Source organism: Marmota flaviventris, chromosome 9 (assembly GCF_047511675.1).
Source record: "Marmota flaviventris isolate mMarFla1 chromosome 9, mMarFla1.hap1, whole genome shotgun sequence".
NCBI classification, from domain to species: domain Eukaryota; kingdom Metazoa; phylum Chordata; class Mammalia; order Rodentia; family Sciuridae; genus Marmota; species Marmota flaviventris.
In genome coordinates, this window is record NC_092506.1 from 67020229 (window position 1) to 67044439 (window position 24211).

At 45.3% G+C, this 24211-nt stretch overlaps 1 protein-coding gene and 1 long non-coding RNA gene across 15 annotated transcripts in view; one reads left to right on the forward strand and one right to left on the reverse strand.

Annotated features, from left to right (window-relative positions):
* Tenm4 (teneurin transmembrane protein 4) overlaps positions 1–24211 on the reverse strand; it is a 753505-nt gene that overhangs the window by 500528 nt on the left and 228766 nt on the right. For 4 of the 13 annotated variants that reach the window (XM_071616549.1, XM_071616547.1, XM_071616543.1 and 1 more), the window contains exon 3: positions 3345–3469. The exons of the other annotated variants lie outside the window; for them this stretch is intronic. The gene's annotated coding sequence lies outside the window, so the exon portion shown is untranslated. The remainder of the gene's footprint in view (positions 1–3344; positions 3470–24211) is intronic. 13 annotated transcript variants of the gene reach the window in all.
* LOC114098434 (uncharacterized) lies at positions 10217–17633 on the forward strand. Of its 2 annotated transcripts, XR_003583742.2 has the most exons (5): positions 10217–10333; positions 10457–10628; positions 11225–11398; positions 12447–12656; positions 17152–17633. It is a non-coding gene; the product is annotated as an uncharacterized lncRNA (long non-coding RNA). The 2 variants fall into 2 exon arrangements; XR_003583741.2 differs by lacking the exon at positions 10457–10628.

A 24211-nucleotide genomic window follows, 5' to 3' on the forward strand; every position in this document is an offset into this window, starting at 1 on the left:
AAATCCCAGTGTGTTCGCCCCTCCCCCTCCCCTCCCCTTCCACCTCGCCTTCTCTCTGCCCTGAACTTGGACAACCAGCTCATGAGCCACATGGCATAATGGAATTTTTTTGTGTAGAGCAGCTGAACATTTTTAATGCACACAGAGGGAAATAAAGTCAGCAGATGCCTTTTTGCAATCTTCCTGTGAATTTTTAATTGGACATCCTCATTCACAAAGTCATGAAAAAAGTTGATCCACAGGTCCTCAAAGGGTCAGCCCAGTCAGCTCAGGACACGGCATGGTGAGGATGTGTCTGCTCTGCTGGTGCAGGAAAGCTGGGTAGACGTCGCTGGCTGTTTTCTGATCTATCTGGGGAGTGTGGCCAGGTTTCTACTTGATATTCTCTCTCTTTTTCCTCTGATACACTCAAGTGGTTCTCAGTGTCAGCCATGGCAAGCTATGGCTCATGAATCCTCCAAGGGTTTGCTGCCAAAATCTGAACCATGTGTAGGCTCATCTTTGAAACAACTGAGGATTAGTGCTATTGCAGGGACGTCTGTCAGAGAGAAGGTCAAGTGGAGCAGGTGGGGAGGTGCCTCAGCACACTGCCTGGGAGTATGAGAAAAGGCCCTGGGCTCTCATGAGAGATGCACAGAATCTCTGCCTGCGTGTGTGGCAGGAAGTGTGAGGCAGGGGAATAAAAAAAAAAAATGTACCAGGGATTTAATCCAGGGGTGATTAACCACCGAGCCACATCCCCAGCTCTTTTTATTTTTTATTTTGAGACAGGGTCCCATTAAATTGCTTAGGGTCTCACTAAGTTGCTGAGGCTGGTTTAAACTTGCAATCCTTCTGCCTCAGCCTCCCCAGTCTCTGGGATTAAAGGTGTGCACCACTGCGCAGGTAAATACTTGGTTCTTAAAGAGCCACAGGTGTTCAAAAGCAACCTAATAAAGTCTGAGGCATCTGTGGAGAGTTTTATCAATTTCTTGAAACTTGCTTTTATTTAACTAGTTAAAAATGTTCAAGTAAACTATTAAAAATTCTGGGATTTGAAAGTGCAGGAGAAAATACACAAACCCTGGTTTTCAACCACCAGAGTCCTCCCAGGCTTCTGGGCCTCTACTCAACTGTGTCAGCCTGCTATGACCCTCGCTCCTTCCATGGTCCCCAGACCTTCCTGGCTGCCCTTCAGGAGACAGTGCAGATCCCAGCAGTTCCACCAAGCCATCCATACTTATCACATCTAATTGTACTCTCACGCTAGCCACAGTCTGGCTAATTGTACCACTAGATCCTGGCATAACCCGACCAACTAGTGCTCTTTGATTCCCCCTATATATTGTCGGAGTGCCAATGCTATTCCTAAAATGCAGGCTGACCTTGCCATTCCTGACTTGAAGCCCTTATTGCTCCCCCCATTGTCTTTGAGACAAAATCCAAACTCCTCCCTGGAGCAAGAAGTTCTCTTCACCAGCCAGCCTGGTTGCCTTTCCAGCCTCACCTCAGACCTCCTATGCTCCAGCCAAACCAGTGTATCTAACACTGTCTTCCTGTTCTCTTTCCTTGGCATGAGATGCCCTGTATTACCTGCTAGGTTACCTGTGCAGGTCCCCATCTCATTCTGGTGAAGCCCATCCTGTTTCCTGGGAACCCCCCTTTCCCACTTCTCCTATCATGCGGTTGTGAGAGTCATTTATGCTCTTTGTCAAAATTCTGGCTATTTTCTAGGCACACAGTGAGACTGCATGCCCTGATAAGGCCATGTCACTAGTTGCAGCTGGTGAGTGGTAAGCAGATTGTATCAACTCCAGGTGGAAGATTTAATTGCCAGGGAAAGGCCCTCCAGCATTCTCTTTCACACCAGCACAGTGATTGGCACAGTGGTGCCTCAGCCTAGTCTCTGGGAAACTTGAAGGAGTAGAGACCCCTCTTCTTCCCACCACCTCTACTGTCCAAACAGGATGTGGACTATGAGAGAACGAACCCTTTGCTGTTATAGGCCACTGTGATTTGGGGGGTGATTTTACCCAGCATTAATCAGCTGATGCGGCAGGTGCATGGGTTCTATAAGAATTGCCATGCGTTTAAAGAATTCTGTCTCCCTGGCCATCATCAACTGGTTTTTCTGAAAAAGAAGTACGAGTTAATTGTAGTTCTGGGTCCCTTGTTCCCCTTGAGAAGATCAGAATTTGATTAAAAATGTACCTATTAGAATTCTTCCTGGGATTTTTGAAAATAGGAAGCAACAAAGAATGTAGCGTTCAGTAGTGAAAATTGTAAAAGGTAAAAACAGAGCTATTGATGGTCATGTGGGTGTTATGGTCTGAATTGAGTCTTCCAAAACAGATATTTAGAATCTAAATCCCCAGTCCCTCAGACAGGGACCTTATTTGGAGATGGGTCTTTATGGAGGTAATCAAGTTAAAATCCAGTATGACTGCTCTCCTGAGAAAAGGGGGAGATTTGGGCAGAGGCAGGTATGCACCCAGGGAGAACACCATGGGGAGAGATTTAATTGCCAATGAAAGACCCTCCAGCATTCTCTGTTCCTTGCTGTCAACAGCCAAGGAACTTCCAGAGGGTACAAGAGAAGGCTGAAACAGTTCTTCCCAAGCCCCTCTAGGGAGCATGACCCTGCTGACATCTTGAACTTCAGCCTTTTGCTTCCAGAAGCAAAGTCTCTGTCAACAAGTCTCTGTCGCTAAAGGCACGGCTGATGATGTTTTGTTATGGCAGCCCAAGGAAGCTCATACAGGGAGGCAAGCTGGTCTGCAGGGAGAGAACCGAGCACACAGCCCAAGAGAAGCCGACCAGAGTGGCAGAAGGGACAGAGCAAATTTGACAGAACTGAAAGTCCACACACAATTCCACTGCATCTCTGCCTTTTCTCTGACTAGAAGATTCAACTCCAGACAATCCCTCTGTTCTGAGTAGGATGATTTGGGGGTTCTGCCACCTTGAACCAAGAATCTTAACTAGCACTGTTGTTAATATTTAATAATCATCATTGCCATCAAGAAAATCAAGAAAAGGAGTAACATGAATGGCTCCCAGTGGGGAGCCATTTATGGCTACATTTATCAGCCTGGGGACCAAGGACCAAGCAAGCCCCCTGGCTCCAATGCTGTCTAAACATGGCCCAGGAAGAGACGGGCCCCTCCTGACTGGCTGCAACAGCCTCCATCCCCAGAGTAATCCTCTGGTGCTTTCTTTAATCCAATAACAGCCAGAATAAAATCTGAAAAGGATTTTCTTCTGCACAGTTATGCCTTTCTTCCCAATCCAAACATAACTGCATGCCTGGCCCCTTGAAATGCTCCAAAACAAAACAAGAAAGCTCAGCCCAAATCCTTTCTCACGTTTTCTGTTGTTTTCTTGGCTGCACAAACTTAGGGGCCTTTGTTTCTTCTGTTCTGCCCTTGGACTTTTCCTTTGCACATTCGCCTCTGTCCAGGGCTCCCACACCAGCAGCAAGGGCTCCCAGCTAGGAGAGGAGGAGAAAGGCCATTTAAGGGGAGGCAGGCTGGAACTGATTAACCACCTCAGACAAGAGCTGAAAGCTCTTGACGCAATTTAGCAGCCCTCTGGCCCTCACAGGCAGAACGTGGCTGGATAGCTGGGTATGGGTTATGAATTTGGTCTTGTAGAGCAGAAGATAATTGCTCGAGGTATAGCTGAGCCTCTGGGGCTGTAAGAATGAGCAGAACCAGTATGCCTGGAAGAGCTTACGAAAGAAAAGAGACACAGCTCTTCTCCAAAGGACTGAGGAGTGCAATTATACATGGAAGCAAGATTGATGACCACAGAATGCCGCAGAGCTTACCACCCCCTCCCCAAAGCCAAAGAGCATCCTGATCACCCCACATTTATTCTATCTAGGAGATCACATAAGAACATGATGGCTTTATTAAGTTGCCAAGTGTCTTGATCAGAGAAATTAGAAAAGTGTAGGAGTTTTCTGGAGTGGGTGGGTGGGTGGGTCCACACAGCCTTTAAAAAAGGCATGTGGGTGCAGGTGAGAAGGGTGACTGGACACTGTGCCAGTCATTTGTCTATTTGTTTCCAGATTCTTTCTCTTATATTACCCTCCTCTGCTCAGCATCCCTTGCTTACTGGATTCTGGGCAGATTTGTCTAATGAGAGACACTGGCAGAAGATTGGAAGTAAAAAGAGAGCAGCCAGCTTCTCCATTAGTCTTGTGCCATCTTGGACAATGTGCTCGTTAGCAGTCCTATGATCTCTGCTGTTTCAGGTCCTGACAGTCACCCTACAAGATGGTTCTAGTTTCTGTGGATCATCCCAGTTTCTGAAATCTGAAAGTACTCCCTCCTCTCATTGTCCCTCCAGCCCAGAAGTGATAGTGGCTGCCTGCTCCTGCTGATCCCTGGGCTGCTTCAACCTGTACTATGTAGCTTCCTGGATGTGTCATCCACTATGTGGTCAGTTTTCTGCATTACATTCTCTTTGTTGAAAGACTTAGAGTGGCTTCTATTCTTCTACCTGGACTTGGGCTGGACTTGGTACTGAGGGAGAATCTTCAGAAAGAATTGCTACTTGCAGTTCCCTGGTATGGTGATTGCCTGGATTCCCAGTGCATGGGCTAGGCCAGGAAGCCCGTAGGAACTGCCAGGAACTCACCATGGCAGAGAAGCCCTGCAGGAAGTAACTGCTGGGTGGAAAGCAGCCCTGGAGGGAAGAAGGTAAAGACACGGTCAGGTCTTTGCTGTGTTTGTGTGTGTGCAGTGTGTGTGTGTGTGTGTGTGTGTGTGTGGTGGCTCGAATGTAAATTGCTTGCTATCCATTGATAGTGAATGCGGGAAGAGGCAATCAGTGATGTCAAACAGCTTTGTGGTAAAACTTCGGAATCCTTTGGCAGGTTGGGGCGAGGAGGCATGCCTTACTACCGGAAAGCCAGGAGCTTAATGGAACTGAGAAAAGAGACCCAGCTCTTTCCCAAAGGACTGTGACCAAGAAAGACACCTTCCAGAAGAGCTGGTGAGACACTGAAGTCTTCTTGGGATGTGGCTTGTTTGGGTCTGGTCTGTGTGGACGCTTACAACTGTGAAGGGTTAGCACTGGCCCTGCCAGGCTCAGAAGGGTGGAGAAGCATTTCTTACTGAGGGAGGATGGTCAGGGATACAAAGAAGAACATTTTAGCAATTACTGAGAGCACATTTTTTTTTTGTTTTTGTTAGCAAAAAAAAAAGAATTTGAACATTAAAAAAAAAAAGTCTCTATAAACAGAAAGACACAGCCAGGAGGGAAAAAGAAAATCCACCAGAAAGGAAGGGACAGACTTTCGAGCTGTCCACAGGAACGAGCCCCACAGGTGTGGGCCAGTTTCACAGCAGAGGTCAGCTTCCCACAGTCAGGTCAGAGGGCTCCGGGATCCCTGATGCATTTGCTTCCTGCCTCTGCTCAAGCCCTTGTCACAGGTGGCCTTTTATTGACTGACCCAAGCTTCCCGGACCATGTCCCCCATAGGAACGGAAAGGACCACCAGGTGTGCGACAGCAGGGCTGTTAATGAACTGCCACATGCCTCACCTCCCTGGAAACCTCCATTGGCCCAGGCAGGAAGCCTGGGCTGAGGCTCCACCACAGCCTGTCTCTGCCTCAGCATCCCCATCCACCTTCTCAGCCTCCTTTGCCCACCCATGAGGACACCTGTGCCTTTTCTACCTTAAAGAGGCTGAAAACCTTGTTGGGGGAGGAATCAAGATGGATGGGGAAGAATTATACCCAGAGCTGGGAGGAGCAAGGAAATTTGGGGTTACAAATGTTTCCCCATTTTATTTTTTCCAATCTTTGTTATGCCCTAGCTTTCACAATTTTTAAAAACCAGTTAAGGATTTACAAAGAAATTAAGGAAGATAGTACAGAAAGCTGCCCTATACCTGGTGTCTAGTTTCCCCATAATAACACCTTGTAATAACATGATTCATTCATTACAATTAATGAATGAGTATTGGTTTCTATTTATTATAAACTCATGTCCTTAGTTGTTTCTGATTTCTTTAGTTTTTGCTTAATGTCTCTTTCTGTCCCAGCATCCCACATGCATACCACATTATACTCAGTCTCATGTGTCCTCGGGTACCTCTTGGCTGGGAATTTCTCATACTTGTTTTTATAATCTTGACAGTTTGGGAGAGTTCTGGAAGGGTTTTGTAAGATGCCCACGACTGGACATCATCTAATATTCTTCTCTCGGTTATGATGAGGGGTGTGTAGGCTTTTGGAAGTGTCTCTTGTGTTTCTAACAATTTCTTGTTCACAGAAGCCATGGCTATGCCTGCTGGGGCCACTGGCTAACAGCTCGGCCAGGCAACCATGGCAGACATGGTCTGTGGTCATAACAGCCTCTCCAGAGTCATCAGTGTTCTCGGCTCTTGCAACACCACAGAGCCCTCATGTCTGGCCACAATGTACCTCTCCAGCATCAAGTCCTGGCTTTACCTCCTCCTTCCTTTTGCCACAACAGACTTGCTTGCAATTTCCCAAACAAGCCCACACCTCTCAGTACTCCAAGCCTAGCTTTTGCTTCTTACTTTGCCCAAAATACTGTTCCTTCCCTTGTCTGCCTGAAACCCTATCAGAAGTCAGGGCCTACTTAGCACAGAAAGCTTCCCTTTGAGAGCCTCATTGAGCCACCACTCCAAGCAGGATGCACCTCTCATTTCTCTGTGCCACACTGCACATTCCTGCCCACTCCTGACCATTCTCCTCACCACCCCAGGGCTCCAGCATCCCAGCATTCTATGCCGATCCACTTGTTTGGTGTCTATCTCCCTGGCTGAGTGGAAGTGCATAATGGTGGCCTCTTGTGTTCACTGTTACACTAGGTGGTGCTTGGCACAGAGTTGCTCCTCAATTATAAATATTTGTTGAGTGAGTGAACAGCAGTGCTGGAGTGTACTTTTATAGTCACTGAGGTATGTCACTTTCTCTTCAGATAGACTCTAAGCTTCAAGGAAGAGGACAGATTCTGTTGAAGGAAGGAAGGTTTGATGGCCAAGCTGGCATTTAAGTCCTGGCTTGAAGGCCATTTCCAGAAATGCCTGTCATTAGTCTCTGTTCCTTCTTTTAAGACATAACCTCACTCTCTCTGGAGGAGCATCTCCTTGTGGCTGAAGGGACACACATTTCATTCAAGATCTTCTCTAGAAGTTTAGAACTGAAGAGCTCCACAGCAGCAAGGAGGCCCATCTTTTTCAAGAGTGGGGCTTGGGGTGCAAAACACTGCCCCATTCCATTACTGAATGGTCAAGACTGGCCCAGGAATTCATTTGTTAAAGCAGAAGCAATAGCAGCTCTGTTACCCCAGGGCAAGGCTCCAGCCTCAGCCTGTGTCTGGCACGGGGACCATGAACAAGCTCTTGGGCTTCAGTTCCCTTGCCAGAGAGTGGAAATCCTATCGTCACCTACACCATTACCACTGGTGGCTGTGAGCACCCATGTACAAATGGATAGCAAAATGGGGTGCTACAGTAAAGCCAAACCCAGAGCATTCTTGTTCTCATCAGCCACTCACCCCAGTCTCATGTTTTCTGATTCTGTGACATTTGGCCAAGGGTGACACAGGCAGTGTGCAGGGAGATAGGCTCAACCAAGGAGAACTTGAAAAACATGTCACTAGGCCTTTTGATGAAGATCAAAACCACCTGTGTATAGTAAAACACACATAAGCCAATCGTATGTTTATGGTACAGAAGATTTGTCTTCTGGCTGCCGAGCAAGAGCTTGTGGGCTTAGGGCTGCGTTCTGTGGCTGCTTTTACGTTCACGTCTGCTTTTGATACTACCTTCAACCTGCCCAGCTCGTTGGGGAAGAGAGAGAGGTATGTGTTGCCTGGGGAAACTCACTTCCAAACCTTGGCTGGGGTTTTGGCATGCTACTGATACAACTTATCATGAACGAAATTAATTTTATTCTATAATTCTGCAAAACATGAAAGAAAGAAAACAAAGTAAAAAGGACATACTTTTTTTTTAAAGGACATCAAACTGGATAAATATTTGTAGCATGGAAGATAGGAGAAGGTTATTATCTATCCAGTAATGAACCTATGCAAATGATCAGGAAAAGCATTTAGTACCCTGCCCCCAAATAAATTGGTAAAGGGCAGGGGCCAGTTATACAAGAAGTGTGTTGACTGAATACACACATGGAAAAAAATGTTCAGTTTCTCTAGTAATCAAAGAAATAAAAATTAGAGCAAAAAAAAAAAAAGCCTTTATGCCTAATTAGTAAGCTTATTTTTTTCTTTTAAATTTAAAAGATTGGAGATGAATTGAAAGGTTACCATCTTTAGAGGCAGTCATTGAAGAGTACTTATTTAGCACCTACTATATTCTAGCCACACTGTCAAATATACTGGGTGAATAAACAGACATGATCTCTAGCTGCAGGGCCTTACATTAGGGCACCCACTTTCTAGCTTGGAAAGTTTTTTTAACATCTCTCAGTTTTCTATTTCCTTACCTGTGAAATAGGCATCATGAGACCTACTTGAGGGCAGTTGTGACATGTAGAAAGCTTTTCCATATTTGCTAACACTTTTGATTCACCCAGCTCTGAGACTTAAGTAAGGCAGGGAACATTAGCCCTGTACACAATTCAAGGTGGAACCCCAAAACTCAGAAGAGGTGAGTTACTGGCCCAAGGTTACAGCGAAGGGCTTCAACCCAGTGGTTTAGGGTTTTGGGTCATGCTTTCTGCTGAGGCAGGAGCATATAAGGGACATGAACAGAGGCTGCAGACTGGCAATAGGTGAAAAAAGAGGGCCAGCGGGGGCTGAATATGCAAGGTGGGGAAATTTTTTAGGCTCAGGAACCCTGCATGGGTGGCTCCCAGCTTGAGCCCCTCCACTTCCTGACTCCCAAACCCAAGATACACTGACCCCCATCTGTATTCAGCAAGGAAAAGGAGTGGGTTTTCCATTTCTCCCATAGATGATTAGAAGAGCAGGAGGTAGCAGCTGGCCTGTTTATGATCAGCTCCTACTGGGCCCTCCGGTAGGGCACTCTGGATAGGCTGAGGCAGGGAGGCAGGAGTGGCTGAGCACATCCCAGATGATTTGCTCTCAAATTGTGCTAACATTCAAGCCATGTTGTGACAGCAATAGACATGGAATAAAAAGGGATTTCTCTGAGTGTGACCCTTATGCCCAAGCAGTTTTTAGGAGAATAAAAGTGTTGATCAGGTACAACCCCAGTCAGATGAGCTCTCTGTTCATCTGCTCCCTAGATTAAGCCCTCAGGGGCATCCCACTGCCAACAGCAGTTCAAGGCTTCTCAAGATTTGGCCTCTACACTTGCAGCAAACACCCTTCCCTGTAACCTTGCCAGGTATTTGAAATTCCTCAAATGTGCAGGCTTTTGTGTGTGGATAGTGGCCCCGCCCCAGCCACCTCCTCCAGAAGCCTCCACCGAGGCTGCCAGGCTGGGTTGGACACCCTTCCTAGGGTTGCCTTCCACCTGTGCAGATGTTTGGATGTTTATCTCTTCAACAGATTTGACCATTTCTTATCTAAATTTGCATTCATCTCAAGTCCATCATGAAACCTGACACAGCAAATGTATACATTCTACGAACACTTACTGGATGAATGGAAGGTTAGGCAGCTTGTTGGTTGGATGGATAAAACAAATCTTTTGCAAGTCTCGCCCATAACTCTATGGGAGATAGGAGTGGAAAGGAAGATTTAAAGGCCTCTGGAGAAACTAGTGCAGAGGTCTAGATGATGGTGGAGGTAGGAGGTGGGAAGGTGGCAGGGATTGGAGCCATGTTGGTAGACTGATTTAATTGAACCTGGTAAATGCTGGTGAGAAAAAGTCGGAGGATGGTGGGAGGAGGCTGACCCCTAGCTCTGGACAGGGCACAGTGTGTGCTGTATTTAGGCAAGACAGGGACCCAGGTGTCACTTCACATTTGTGGGGGTATGAGTGGGGAGAGGAGATGGTGAGTCTGGCTTAATCAGGGAGGAAGCAGGTCTGCAGGCTGACAGGCCTCTAGTCTGTTCTCACTGAACCTCCAGGTGGCCCTTTGTGAAACTTCAGTGGACAAAGCTTGGTCAAGATGGCCCAAAGACAGGGTTCACATGAGTAAGCAGAAGGCTCTTCTGACTCAGCTTGGGTATGGAGCTTTTGGTTAGCAGGAAGGAAGGGGTTATCTCAATATGACTGAGGAACCGGACACCCCTGAATGTTCCTCCCTCATGGCATTGACAGGAGAGCACACAGTCAGCTTTGCATGGGACGCACCCCAAGGGGGGCTCTTCAGTGTAGTACAAAGAGCACAGCCTTTGAAGTCAGGCAGACCTGGGTTCAAATCCTCAGTGGCCTCAGGTAAGTCCCTTCCTTTCTCTGAGCCTGTTTCCTCATCTGTAAAATGAGGTCTACAGCAGCCACTTTCCATTGTAAATGTCAATTTAAATAAGCTCGCCTGTGCCTGGTGCTTTCTTCCCTCAGATCTTCTTTCCTTGTGAACTCTGTTCATCATTAGAGCAACAGAGAGAGAATGGTGATAAAGAAGCCTGTCATGCTGGACTTGTGGCACACGCCTACTATCCCAGAGACTCGGGAGGCTGAGGCAGGAGGATGTTAAAGTCAAGACCAGCCTCAGTATCCTAGCAGCAACTTAGTGAGATTTTTTTCTCAAAATAAAAACTAAAATGTACTGGGGATATAACTCAATGGGAAAGTGCCCCAGGGTTAAATCCCTAATACTAAGTGGGAGAAAAAAAGACTGTCATGTATTTATTGGATACTTGCTGTGTTCTGGGTACCCTGAAAGTTAGGAGAAAGAAAAAAAATAAGAAAGAGAAGGTTTACTCCTCTATGAATTTAAAATGGACCACAGAGTGCTATGTGTGTGCACTTCCTGTAAAGGCTGTTCTTCACTGTGGCTGGCAGCTCTTGGGAGATCCACTGCATGGGCTAAGTTAAGGTTCAGATCAGGCCTACTCTCCCCTGCACACAGGGTCATGCTCAGGCTGAGCCATCACTTAAAGGAAAGCAGGGGCCTGGTGGACACTCAGGAAACCTCCGCGCTCACTCCCTCCACCCCTGCAGAGAGCACCATTCCTGGGCTTTCTCAGAGGCTCCTTTCTGTTTTCTCATTTGAACACTTAATGGGTTTCACCCTCTTAAGTGACACCTGGTGGAATGTAATTATGCACATAATTGCTACGTGGGAATGGAGGTGGGCTTATTTCCCAAAGCTGTTTTTTCCCTTAGGAAAAGAAACAGTGCACCCAGGAAGCCTTGTCCCATATCCGTGCCAGTGGAGCATGTGGGGGGCTTTTCTCCCTTGTGGGAGGACAGCTGGCCAGGAGGACTGGCAAGAGAAGATGGAAACACCTGCTGCAGCAATAAAGATTTCTAGAACCGAAGAGCTGGTGTTGGGCTCGGGTAAGCCATGTGGCCTTGTCATAATACTAAGAGGAGAAGACCAGAAACCTTCCCAGAGTTCCCCCGGAGAAGCATTCTAATTAAATTCCAAAAGGCAGAGGGGTCCACTGTAGAGAACCAAGTGTGAGATGTGGGGCTGAGGCCTAGGGACATGGGGACAGTCAGAATTCCTGCGTTCTCCTGGTTGTGAGACCTGATGTGTGGTAGGTACCCAGGATGGGGAAGCTGGGACCTTAACAATAACACTAATGACAATAATCAGCATCAATGGTAATGATCTTGTTAATGAAATTAACAAGACCAATGGAACTCAGGCCAGGAAAGTTTGGGAAGGCAGAGGAAAGGGAATGGAAAGCAGGAGAAGGAAATGGGAAAGAAGCCATAGTGACAGCCTCTGCATAGATATAAGTACTTGACTCTATGGATATAAAAAAGTATACAAACACATATCAAGTTTGTCATGTTCCACACTGAGCATTGGCCTGAGGCTCTGTGGAAATGACCTTTTCCTCTTACTAGCACCCTCCTGTAGGCCCTCTCCCTATTTATTTATTTGTTTTGTAATGAGGATTGAACCCAGGGGCACTTTACCACTGAGCTACATCCCCAGTTCTTTTTTATATTTTTTTATTTTTATTTTGGGGTAGGGTCTTGCTAAATTGCCGAAGCTGGCCTCAACCTTGCAATCATCTTGCCTCAGCCTCCCAAGTCATTGGGATTGCAGGTTAATGCCACCACATCCAGCCCTCTTCTCATTCTTTCATTTAACTTGCAGAGATTTGTTTGACTCTCTGGATAAGAAGTAGGGACATACAGCAGCTGGGCACAATGGCCAATACCAGCAATCTCAAGTCCCTGGATGCCAAGGCAGGAGGATCATGAGTTTATAACCAGCCTGAAATTAACAAGATCCTGTCTCAAAATAAAAGAAAAAGGGCTGAATATGTAGCTCAGAAGTAGAGCATGTTTGGGTTCCATCCCCAGAGTCTCTCCATTCCCCTCACACATAGACACAGGTGTCCCTTTGTGTCCCCTTTGTCCCGTCCAGCATTGAGTCAGCCCTCAGAATGTGCCTCTACAACAGGATGTGTCTTGCTGACCACCAATCATCTGCTGTATCTGTAGCAGACACCACATACTCACTCTCTCAATACCCACTTCCACCCCTTCTTGGTCTATGGGGAGGACAACTGTCAAAGACACAGCATCCCTCCTGGTGATCCTGCAGGGATGTAGAGGCTGTGTGTTCTTGCAGTTGGTGAGTATGCTCAGGTAAATGAGACCTGCCTGCCAGCACACTGGTGGAGGAGTTTGTTGATCTGGACAGAGTGGTGTAGGTTCCACAGTCTAGTTCCTAGACTTCTGAGTCCCAAGGAGGGAGGACAAAGGGGATTCCATCACAACAATCCTATGACGTGCTGGCTGCTCCTGTAGTTCTGTAGCATCTAAGCTTGAGCCCCTGGCATTCCTGGAAAGTTTGCAAGCCACCTAATATCCTGTACCAAATCCTTTTCTGTTCCAACTAGCCAGAATAGATTCTGCTGTCTGAACCCAAGATCCTTGACTGAGACAACATCTGTCTGCTCCTAAACTGTAAGCCCCTTAAGAGTAGAGATTCTTACATAGTTAGTTATCTCTCCTGTGCTCAAAACATACCCTGTGCCTGGGAGACTGCTCCTGACCCGATGCGGGTGTAGAGCCAGGCACCTCTGCAGGCCCCATCCCCCAGGGCCAGAAGAGTGTCTGCTGTTCTGCTAATGCTTGGAAAATCAGATTACCTGGCTTATTAAAATTTTGCATAAAGTAAGCATCAACAAATAGCTTTCAAGTATGGGTTGAGTGGATTTGTTATCAGAAAAGCAAAAGACTGGTGCACAAATTGAAATGTGTTTTGTGGGCTCCAAGGCTTTTTTTGTTTCCTGCTTGGCTGGCCCCCAGCAGTGTTGCAGAAAGCCGAGGGACCTCCAGATAATCAAAGTTCGCTAACTGTACATACTGTGAGCAATTCCTTTCAGACCCCTTCCTGTCCAGATGTACAAAGAGAACAGCAAAAGGAAATAAATTCAACGCTTCCTCGCTACGCCCACTAAACTGCTAAATCTCAGCAGTTCTGAATCATCAAACCTTGCATTTCTCATTAACTGCCCCTCATATGCAGCATTTTTAATTAAGCTGGGAGCACTGCTATACTAATTATGTTATGATATTAGTCCCTGCAGACTAATATGCAGCTAACAGTTTGGGAGGGCTGTCTAGATCGTATTGCTCTACCTACCTGAAAAGAAACATTTCCTTGAAAGCTCTCCCTGACCTGGGGACTCAGAGGATAGTTAATTTTATGTGTCGACTTGACTTGGCTAAAGGTACCCAGATAGCTGATAAAACACTTCTGGGTGTGTCCATGAGTGTGTTTCTGGAAGAGATTAGCACTGAATCTGTAGACTAAGTAAACACTGTCATCATCAATGTCCCTATCAATGTGAGTGGGCATCATCCAATCCCATGAGGACCTGAACAGAACAAAAAGCAGAGGAAGAGTGAATTTGTTCTCTGCTTCATGTGAGAGAGCTATCCTCTCCTGTCCTCAAACACTAGTGATACCTCTTCTCAGGTCCTTGGGTGGACTGAAACTACATAAATGGCTTTCCTGGGCCTCCTGGCAGACTGCAGATGGTGGGACTTCTCAGCCTCCATAATTGTGTGAATCAATGCTTCATAAAGGATCTCTTCATATCTCTCTCTATTTGTTCCATTTCTCTGTATAATGGTGACTAATACAGGACTCAAGAGTTGGGTTATCAGGTGAGCGTTCTCTCTGCAGGGGCAGCTCTGCTCCTACCAGCATCGGATCCCATAAAGCCACAGGTGAAATGTCACAGGGTCATATTTTATGTTTCCTCTGCATCCCCACCTAGCCCTGGGTTCATAGGAGGTGCTCAGGTAACACTTTCACAGCAGACGAGCCTTGAAAACTCCTACTGAAGAAACACAGCTGAGCGCCTGCAATGTCTGCTTTTTATCAAACGCATGGCTCTGCTCCATGAAAAACACTTCCAAAGAAGGGAAAGGAAGTCATATTTGCTGCTGCATTTTCTGAGTCAGGCACTTTCAAAATACATGTGCTCACTTAATTCTCCCAAGTATCCTTTGAGACAGATGTTATCATTCTCATTTTATAGAGAAGAAAACTGAGGTTCCGAGAGGCTAATCACAGAGTGTGGGACAAACTTAGGAGGTAGCAAAGACCTAGATGTGTTGACTCTAGTGCCTTTGTACTGACCAGGACATGGGGCACTGGTTAACTCTGGTAGGAGGGTGCATTGCTAGGGTCTGTGCATCACAGAACAAAGGGAGCTAACTGACATTGAACAATAATGATCACCATGACAGTGCAGTCACCAACATCCACTCAACACTTGCTATTCCTGGGATCCTGCTAAAGGCTTCACATGTTCCATCCTCACCTTAGCCTGGCAAACTGGGCATCCTTATCCCCATCCCAAGAATGAGGAAACTGAGGCTCCGAGTGCTCAGGTATAAAGAGAGTAATGGCCAAGCCCAGAGCTAAGGTTCTGTAGGACTTTGGATAAGTCACTTTAGAACTCTCTAGTTTCCTCCTTTGTAAAAATAAGAACACCTAACACTATTGCCATGATCACATGAGCAGAAGTCTATGATATTGTGCTTTATAAATGCAAGACACTGGTGGGAACAGAAGGCTGTGGTCGCCAAGTGCTCTGTGGAAGTCTGCCTGAGTTCCAATCCTAAATTTGTTATATGACCATGGGAGAAGCACTCTCAAGCCTGGCTTTCCTTGGTTTCCTTATCTTTCAGATCGGGTGATAATACCACCTATTTCACAGTGTTGTTGTAAGGATTGAATGGACCACTACATGTAGAACATAGTAGTGCTGCAGATAGCCCATAGAGAATAACAGTGCTTTTGCAGACTGGACACTTCCATGAAATGGACCCTATTCTAACTCTGGCCAGGCAACTTGCAAATCCATCCCTTAAATGTATGAAGTTTGTGCAAAAATGTGAAAGGCCTAATTAGAACAAATTTTTAAAAAATGAAAAATAAAACAACAACAACAACAAACCATGAAAGGCTAGCTGTAACCATGGCAGATACATCAAATCCATCACAGGCCAGCACCTCCAGAAAGCACACATGGACCATTCAGTCTTACCATGACTAGTTCTTTGGCTGAATTCCTACTGAAACTGAGATTCATAGAGATTTAGTATCATACCCAAGATCATACAACTAGTTAAGGGTAAACCAGGATTTAAACTCAGACCTTCTGATCCCAAAGATTGTCTACTATGCAACCCACAATAGAAATTCCGTTCCTTGAGACTTAGACACCATTAAACCCTCTTAACTTGAGACCTGTTTAAAACAAATAATTCCATCAAAACATTTTTAAACATGCTCCTTGCCTATCGCATCATTTTTCTTTTAATTTTTTTTAAATTTTTCTTTGAGTCACTTACATTTTCTCAGAAAATCGCCCTGTCTCACAGAGATTTTCAAACTTGTTAGAGTACCTACAATAGCTCATTGTATTATTATGATTTTATATCACATCAGTTGCTTTATTTCCTTTCTTATTTATTAGCCCTTTTCATTTTAGCATCAGATGTTTTCCACTATTACCTCCACTTTACAGCCTACAGTGCCAAAAGCAGCATATACAAGCAAAGTGATATTAAAATACTGGCCATAGTGATGCTGACTGGTTAGAAATCAGAGTGTATCTTTAAGGGAAAACTCTTTTGGGGGGGGGGGCAGGAGAGCAGCAATAATGAGCCTGTTTGGACATGAAATGGGAGGTCTTCAGGATTTAGGCAAAGAAGAGTCATATTTTTCTATTGAGAAAGCCATGGATGTGTCCAACAGTAGATTGCTGGAAGGGGGGACTGGGGGACACCTAAAAGGAGGATGAGAGGAAAAGAGAGCAGACACCAAGGTGGCAAGTAGGAAAAGGTGGCAGGGACACTGAGACTGTCCTGAGCACTCTGCTTGAAGGGAACATTAAGAGAACTAGTCACTCCAAAGTTGAAGGGGATCCCAGTAAAGAGAGCCTCCCCCTGAATCACATGAGCTACACAAGCAGGTGGAAGGAAGAATGCTTAATGGAGTTTGCTACACTGTAAAGCAGATTTGATGACACTTTCTTAAGTCCTTGTGCAATTTAAAGTACACACTAAAATGTGGTGCCTTCTTGTAACATCACAAAATGTTACATACCTTGTGCAGAGGGAAGGAAATACCCCGATGTGTCTGCATGTGAGAGAGTGAATGTGGGGGAGGTACTGGGGAGTGAATGCCCAACCATATGCTGGCCCAGGTCCCCTGAGATCAACTGGCACTCAGCTCTCAGCCAATGGGTGGCAGGACCTCAGAGTTACCCCTGAAAGACTGAGAGTGGGGGACCTAGAATTGTGAGATACCCCTGTTAGCTCCTCTGCCATCTGGGACAGTGCAGGGTCACTGACTGCCCCAGGCAGCCAGCCTGAATTTCATTTCTGATCCTTTCATTTGGGATCCATCTCAATTAAAATCAGTAAGAAGTCAATTTCACAGTAGTTGGTTTTCTAAGATTCCCCAAAAATGATAAGCTGGAAACAGGCAATCACTTCTTGTAGGAGCAGGGGCCTTCCTCCACAGGGATGCCTTATTTATTTATTTTGATTGGATTCTTGTTTGGTAAATAATGTTTATTTAATTTTCCCTCTGTTTTCAGAAGCAACGTATGTTCAGGAGGGAAAGACGGCTGTTCCATTCCTTGCTCACTATTGGGCTAATGCTGTTTTTGTTTCATTGCCTCAAATAAATACCTGGTGCTGATCAGCAATAGTTTCCAAATGTAGACAAAACCCCCAGAAAAGTGGAAAGAAAAGAGAAAAATCATCCATGGTTGTACTATCCTGAGACCACTACTCTGAACAGTTTTTGCGGGTGCTTTTCTTTCCTGCCATTTGCCCATAATTGCTTCACATGGCTGAGATCAGCCTGCACGTGTGGATTTTACATCCTGCCTTTTGTGCTTGATAGGATGCCATAAACATTTCCCCGTGTCATTAAAAGTTCTGTAAACATCATTTTTAACGGCTACAAAATATTCCCTTCTCTGAATGAACCATAATTTACCTAACCAATTCCCTGAAGTGGAGCATTTAGTGGTTTTCCAATTTTTCCCTGGTAAATAAAGCGGCTGTGAACAACCATGTGGACACGTTTTTGTGTGAATTTCAGATTATTTTCTTAGGACAGATTCCCAGAAGTAGAATTACTGGGTCAAAGGATACAGACGTTTTCAAGGCTCTTGAATCTTATTTCCAAACTACTTTTCTGACTAACAGTGTGCGAGGGCTCCTCTGTGCAGGCGGGCAGCCCCTGATTGGATACATGTTTAAACCATACGCTCCCGGAAGGGAAATAACTGCTTGTCTGGGGCCCAGAGGCTGGGAGTATTTTGTTCCTCTAACTTCCCTTTGGTGGCTGCAGGAGGGAATAGTGGATTTCCGTTCCCCTCACCCCTTCTCTGTCTAGGGACCCACATTTTGTTCTGGCCTCACTACCTTAGGTATGGGGCACTAAGCCGACTGTGTGCCCCTTGTCACAGATCTGTGACATGGTAGGAGGCAGGAAAGTGGGGAGGAGGTATCTGTGCTGCTGAGGTCATTTTTAGTTCTTTTCAGCAATTCATCAAGACTCCAAGTATTCTGTCTTCTCCTTTTTTAAAGTACCACCATGCATTGGGAAGGCTTAGGAATGTGTACCTAACAGCTATACTCAAACACATCCCCATACAGTGGATTCTGGGGTCTATTTTGAATGGTCCTGGAGAAACTCTTTATGATTTGTACTCTAAGGTCACTGGATATGCCCCAATCAGAGGGCAATGCTGGATTTAAACAAAGAAATGAAACACTTCAAAGTGAAAACCATGTGAGCTTTTCCACAGTACAATCAGAGAACTCCAGCAACGTGCTCCAGGGGATATTTAATCATGAGAAAGAGCAGAAACACAAGCAGTGGGAGGGCTGCAAGAACACAGCCCCTGTCACTAGAGAGGGTGAGGGTCCGAGGAGCAAGAGGTCACGCGATCACCAGGGAGAAGCAGGAAGGAAGGTTCTATGCACCTCTGTGAGGCTGGGGCTGTGGGAGGCGGATATCCCTCCAACCCCGGTTTTAACCAGGAGTGGGCGCAGAGTTCCCACGCACCAATCCAGGGTCCAGTCAAGAGAATAAGGCTCAGAAGTTATGTGCCCAGCAGAGATCCCTAAGTCCAATGGTGGCTACAATAGTGTTTCTTAAACTTTAATATGAATGGGATTCAACTGGAGGTCTTGCTAAAATATGGATTCTGAATGGCCTGGGGTAGGCCTGAGTGTCTGCATTTCCAACAAGCTGCCAGGCAATGCTGAGGCTGCTGGTACAGAGACCATACTTTGAGTAGAAGGCCCCTTGTACCAGTGGTTTTCAAAGTTTAGCAAGTACCAAAATCTCCTGAAAATCCCCTTCAAACACAAATTGCTAGGTTCAACCCCAGAGCTTGTGACTGACTAGAGATGGGATAGGGCCTCAGAATTTGTGTTTTATAGAAGTTCAAGGTGGTACAGCTACTGCCACCGCTGCTGCTGCTGACCCAGGACCACCCTTTGAGAATCATTGCCTTACATTATAACCCTACACTCTCTGGGTGGGTGGGGAGCAGTTTTCCCTGTTCAAATGTTGCCCTTTGGGCCTTTCTGTGTTTGGCAGAACATATTAGGCCCTTGGAAGGGTCTGGAATGGGGGTCGCTCTGTCCTAAGATTCTCAGCTTTTAACTGTGGCATTTAGAGGGACAGCATGTGCATGTGTGTTATAATGTGTACGTGTGTGCATATGGTGGTGGTTGGAGGGTGAAATGACAAGTCTCCAAAACCCTTTTAATCTCCCTCCAGAATCAGGCGGTGATAGGAGAGGCCAGAGGATTTCTGGAGCAGCTTGAGGACTCACCCATTAAAAGCCGCTTTGCAGTACATCAGTTATATTATGTTGTCGAACAGAGCTTCCTGCTTGTTGGGTCTTGGAGTTTAATAAAAAATATATTATGACTCAGTCCAAACTTTACAAAAGTCCTTGGGGGAATCTGAAATGAATCATGTTAAGCTCCTGTTATAAAACAAACAGTCATCTCTTTCACAAGCCTGTGTCCCTTGCAGACCTGGGGAGAGGTGGGGGAAGGGAAGTCAGGGAAGAAGACTCATAGCAAGGAGTGCAGTCTTTGCCTGGGACTCTTCTTAGGCAACCAGAGACCTCCAGGCTGAAGGAAGGCAGAGCCCCCAGAGGTGGCTGCCTAAAGAAAAAGTCTTCTATAAATTGATTTACCCTGTCCCAGCAAAAAGCATCTAGGGGAAGTGAGGCCTTGAAGAGCACCTCCTCCAGCAAGCCTTCCTGGATTTCTCTAGGCAGAAGGACTTAAAACTTCATGGCCCTTTATTGTCAGTTCTGAGTTCAGAAAACTACTTCCTCCTATGACAACTGTTTACAGTCATGACTGCTTTCCTACTGGACTGAATTTTCTGGGCTGGCTGAATGCAGTACACCCACATTCTTAAGTCACTGCAGATTAGCAGGAGAGCACCACAACTGTTGCTTATTTGACAGCCTTAATAACGTTTCTCAGTCTCCTCATCTATCTACACACACACTGAAGGAGGGAACCTTGTAATGTGACAGCCAAGATTCCAATAACCAAACCCAAACTAGGAGGCTGATAGGTAGGCAAACATCCTTCATGCAGAGCGCTAGCTGGCTGTCCTCCCTGGAAAAGAAGGTGACATAGGGTCCCTGACACACCACTTACTATCGGGGGACCTGGCCAGACACATCACTTCTCTGTGCCTCAGTTTCTTCACCCCAAAATCAGGGGTGATAATGGAACTGGTATCATGGCATTGTTGAACAAGTTAAATTGGATGCCACATGATAAGCACATAGAACATAGTACTTTAAAAAGATGGAAGGAAGAAAGAAAAATAAAAGTATCATGGTAGTGGGGTAGAGGACCTTAAATCTGAAACAGAGAAAGAAAGCAGAGGAAGAGGTTAAGTCTTTACATAATTTTAAGTGCAAATCCACAGATAAGCATAGAAAGGGCAAAGGCGCCACATTTGGGGTGCTCAATAAATGTTAGCTAATATGAAAGACCCTCCTCTGTGCTGGGCATGTGCTAAACACACACAAAAAAGTTATTTTATTCTATCTTTATAAGAACCTTGTTAGAGGACTTCTATTTCTCAGATTTTAAAGGCGAAGAAACTGGGGCCTCTCTGAGACTGGCTGATCTACAGCGTAAGTTAACAAAAAGACATGGCAGTGAACTTTGGAAAATAATTGGGTGTTGTTCAGCAAAGTTGAAGACACCAGGCCTAGGAAACAGCAATTTCATTCCTAGGTGTAAACACAAAAGACAGGCATACTGAGAAGACTTGTATAGAAATTTCCTTGGCACCATCATTTGTTACACTGAAAACATACCCCCACAATGGTGGAATGGATAATTTCTGGATTCGTTCAATGGAATATCATGTACACATGGAAAGAATCTGAAGAGCATGGAGTTGAGCAAAGGACTATGCATGGTGTGATTTCATTCATAGGAAGTACAGAAACAGGAAAACTCAGTTATATTGTTTGGGTCACAAGGTAGGTGTTGAAACAATGAAGAAAAGCAATATGTGGGTGGTGGCCACCCACAGGATGGGCTGAGGGGCAATGAGAGCTTTGTTTCTTGGGAGGGGCTCAAGAAAGCTCCGAGGGCATCATAAATGTCCTGTTTTGATCCTGGGCAGTGGCGACAAGGTGCTCACTTTGCGATTATTTGTTGGACCGGGCAATAGATGTGCATACATTTTTCTGTATGAATATTGTGTTTCACAATGAAAAATCAAAAGCCACAAAACAAAAAGACAAGGTTTCTTCTGTAATGGGGACTCTAGAATATCTCCATCTAATCTGAGACATTTAGGCACCCGGCAGATAGAATTTGGCCAACCAAAAGGGTGGGCTGACTCCAGGCCAGGAGAGTGGCCTGGAGGCCCAGTCTTTCCTTTCTGACAGCAGAAATCATGGTCATTACAGCTACTGCTTCCTGAGGACCTGGCGGGTCCAGATCCCGCATTGGGTGTTTATGTTCATTATCACTAATCCTTACAAAAGCATTGCAATGTAGCCATTAATAATTTATTCCACGGTGGTGGAAATATGTGAATGTTTTCAGTGTCTCCCAGCCAGGAAGTGTCAGAGCCAGGATTTAGCCCACATCTGTCCCAGGCGATGCTCTGGTGCCATTTCTATTATACTAAATGGCCCTTTTCCCCACCAGGCTCACATTCTTCAGAAATGTGTTTTAGAACTAAAAGACTGAACTCAGATGAGGGAATTTTCTGGACTCCCAGAGCACTTGAACATTGCCTCAGGTTATGTGTTCCTTCATCTCTGCTTCATAGATAAGGAAACTGAAGTGAAGGGTGGTGGCAGCAGAATGGCCTATACCTTGGTCTGGGTCCTTGGAAGACATGGAAGCCCTGCTTCCCTCCACAGTTTGTCCTCTGGCACCTTATAAAGGCACAGGGTCAAACCTGTTATCTTGTTGAAGACTGAAGAGCCCCAGATGACAACGCTCTTCCGGAGCTTGGTGGTGGCCTTCCTAAAAGTGTCAGAGTCCCTGGTAGAACTTCATTAAGTTCCTCTGAGGCTCAGGTCCCTCCAAAAGGAGAGACTCTCACTCAATTCAGAATTATATGAGGTACCTGTGTAGAGGTACCAAACAAAGTACCTGGCACTCAGTAGGCATTTCATAAATACATACTGGTTAACTAATTTTTTACTTAGTGGCCTCCATGACTTGGGAGTTAGAGCAGGGGTCCTGCAAACCTGTCCCTGCTGAGGTCCCATAGTTGTGGGCACTAGAGCAAGGGAAGCCTTCTCTTGGTGGCCTGGGACCATGGTGTTAGAGAATTCCCACCAGGGCTGGAGGACAGCTCTGGAGTGAAGGTAGGAAGCTTCTTTCAGAAGTGTCCTCCTTGCCTCGAGGAAAGCCTACTTTGGGTGTTTCAACTGTATATCTAATTCTGTTGCTAAAGTCATTTTGCACATCCTCCCAAGAATTCGAAAATCAAATTCCTGCCCAATCGAGGCAGTGAAAGGATTTTCAAGGAAAAAAAAAAAAAAACACCTTCAAATACTATTTTTAAAAAACCATGCATGCCTTTCTCTCTTTTCCTCCTGCATCTTCACAGAGACCTCTCAGTTATGAAGTGCACTTAACACCATTAATTGCCATGGAAACCACAGCATCTTCTATTGGATATGGTCAACTTTTTCTGCAGAGGATTTTTCCCTTTCAGCAGAGATTTTGAATAAAGGGCATTTTTGTTCCTTTTGTGGGAAGACAAGTCTCCCCTCTCTTATCCCATTCCTTCTGATGTGTTTCCTCCCCTGTCGTCCTCTTTGGGACTTCAGAAAATGGTTACCAGGTTTCCAGAAAAGTAGGAAAGAAATACAGGGAAAGAGGAAGAAGGTCTGAGTTTCAACCTGATGATGCTACCTGTGGGATCTAGGTTTGTACCTGATCTTCAGCATCATTACACAACCTTAGTGGCATGCATGACAATTGTTAATTATAAGCCCCATTTTCTTGAGTGCTTACAACAAAACAATAACTTTTATCTAGTACTTACTATCTGTACAGACTATTCTAAGTGCACCATTTTACAGGTGAGAAAACTGAGGCACAGAAAGATTTCATTCACCTGGTCACAGGCACAGAGCTAGTAAACACAACAGCCAAGATTTGAACATAAGTTCTCTCTACTACTAAACCTAGCCCATGCATTTTTTATCATGATTCTAGTCCATCTTTTAAAAGAAATTAGTGTGACCCCTCAGCTAGCAACTGAATCACTAATGAATGACAAAGTCATTAAGTATTTATTAAGCCCCTATATGCCAGGTATAGTGCTGGGTGCTATTTCAAATCCATCCATCCAGCAAATGCAGCCATGTGAAATTCTCCTGAAAAATTGGAATTATGCTCCCTCAACCCCTCTGCAAAACGAATAAACAAAAATCCCTGAGCTACATGAACATATCAAAACATCTATCTGCTTTATTTCAAAACTCTACTCCAACTTTCTTGCTTTCTCAATACACAGTGTTAACAAAAACAAAACAACAACAACTACTACAACAAAAACAGAGATCCAGGTTCGGATTTTACAACTGTTACTATCTAGCTCTGTGGTCTTGAGCAATTTACCCAGCTTCTCTTAGCTAGTTTCCCCCATAGTTCCAACAGGAGTAATCTCAGGAAGTGAACTGGAAGACGAAATCAAGAAATGTATGTAAGTTGATTGTCCCCATAACTGACAGACTTGGAGCTGAGTAACCAATTCCTGTCTGCATGAGTTGCACCATCATTCATTCATTACTGAAACCATTGCTAAGCATCAATGACTTCCAATACGATATTTGTGTCTCCACTAATTTTCATCTAAGAAAATGCCTAGAAAGGTGATTGTGAGACTGAGGCAATCTAAGCATAGATTTAAGCACGGCACCAGGCACCAGGTGGGCACAAATGGAATTTGGTTCTGTCAACTTAAGTATTTTCTGTTGCCACACAGCCATTGTTTCTGTTTGGATTGAGGTGACCTGCCAAGGCTATAGGTAGTGACTTTCTATGTTGCACCCGGGAGTTATCAGACTGCATACCGTTGTCTTAACTAGAAAACAGAATCACACATTCTTG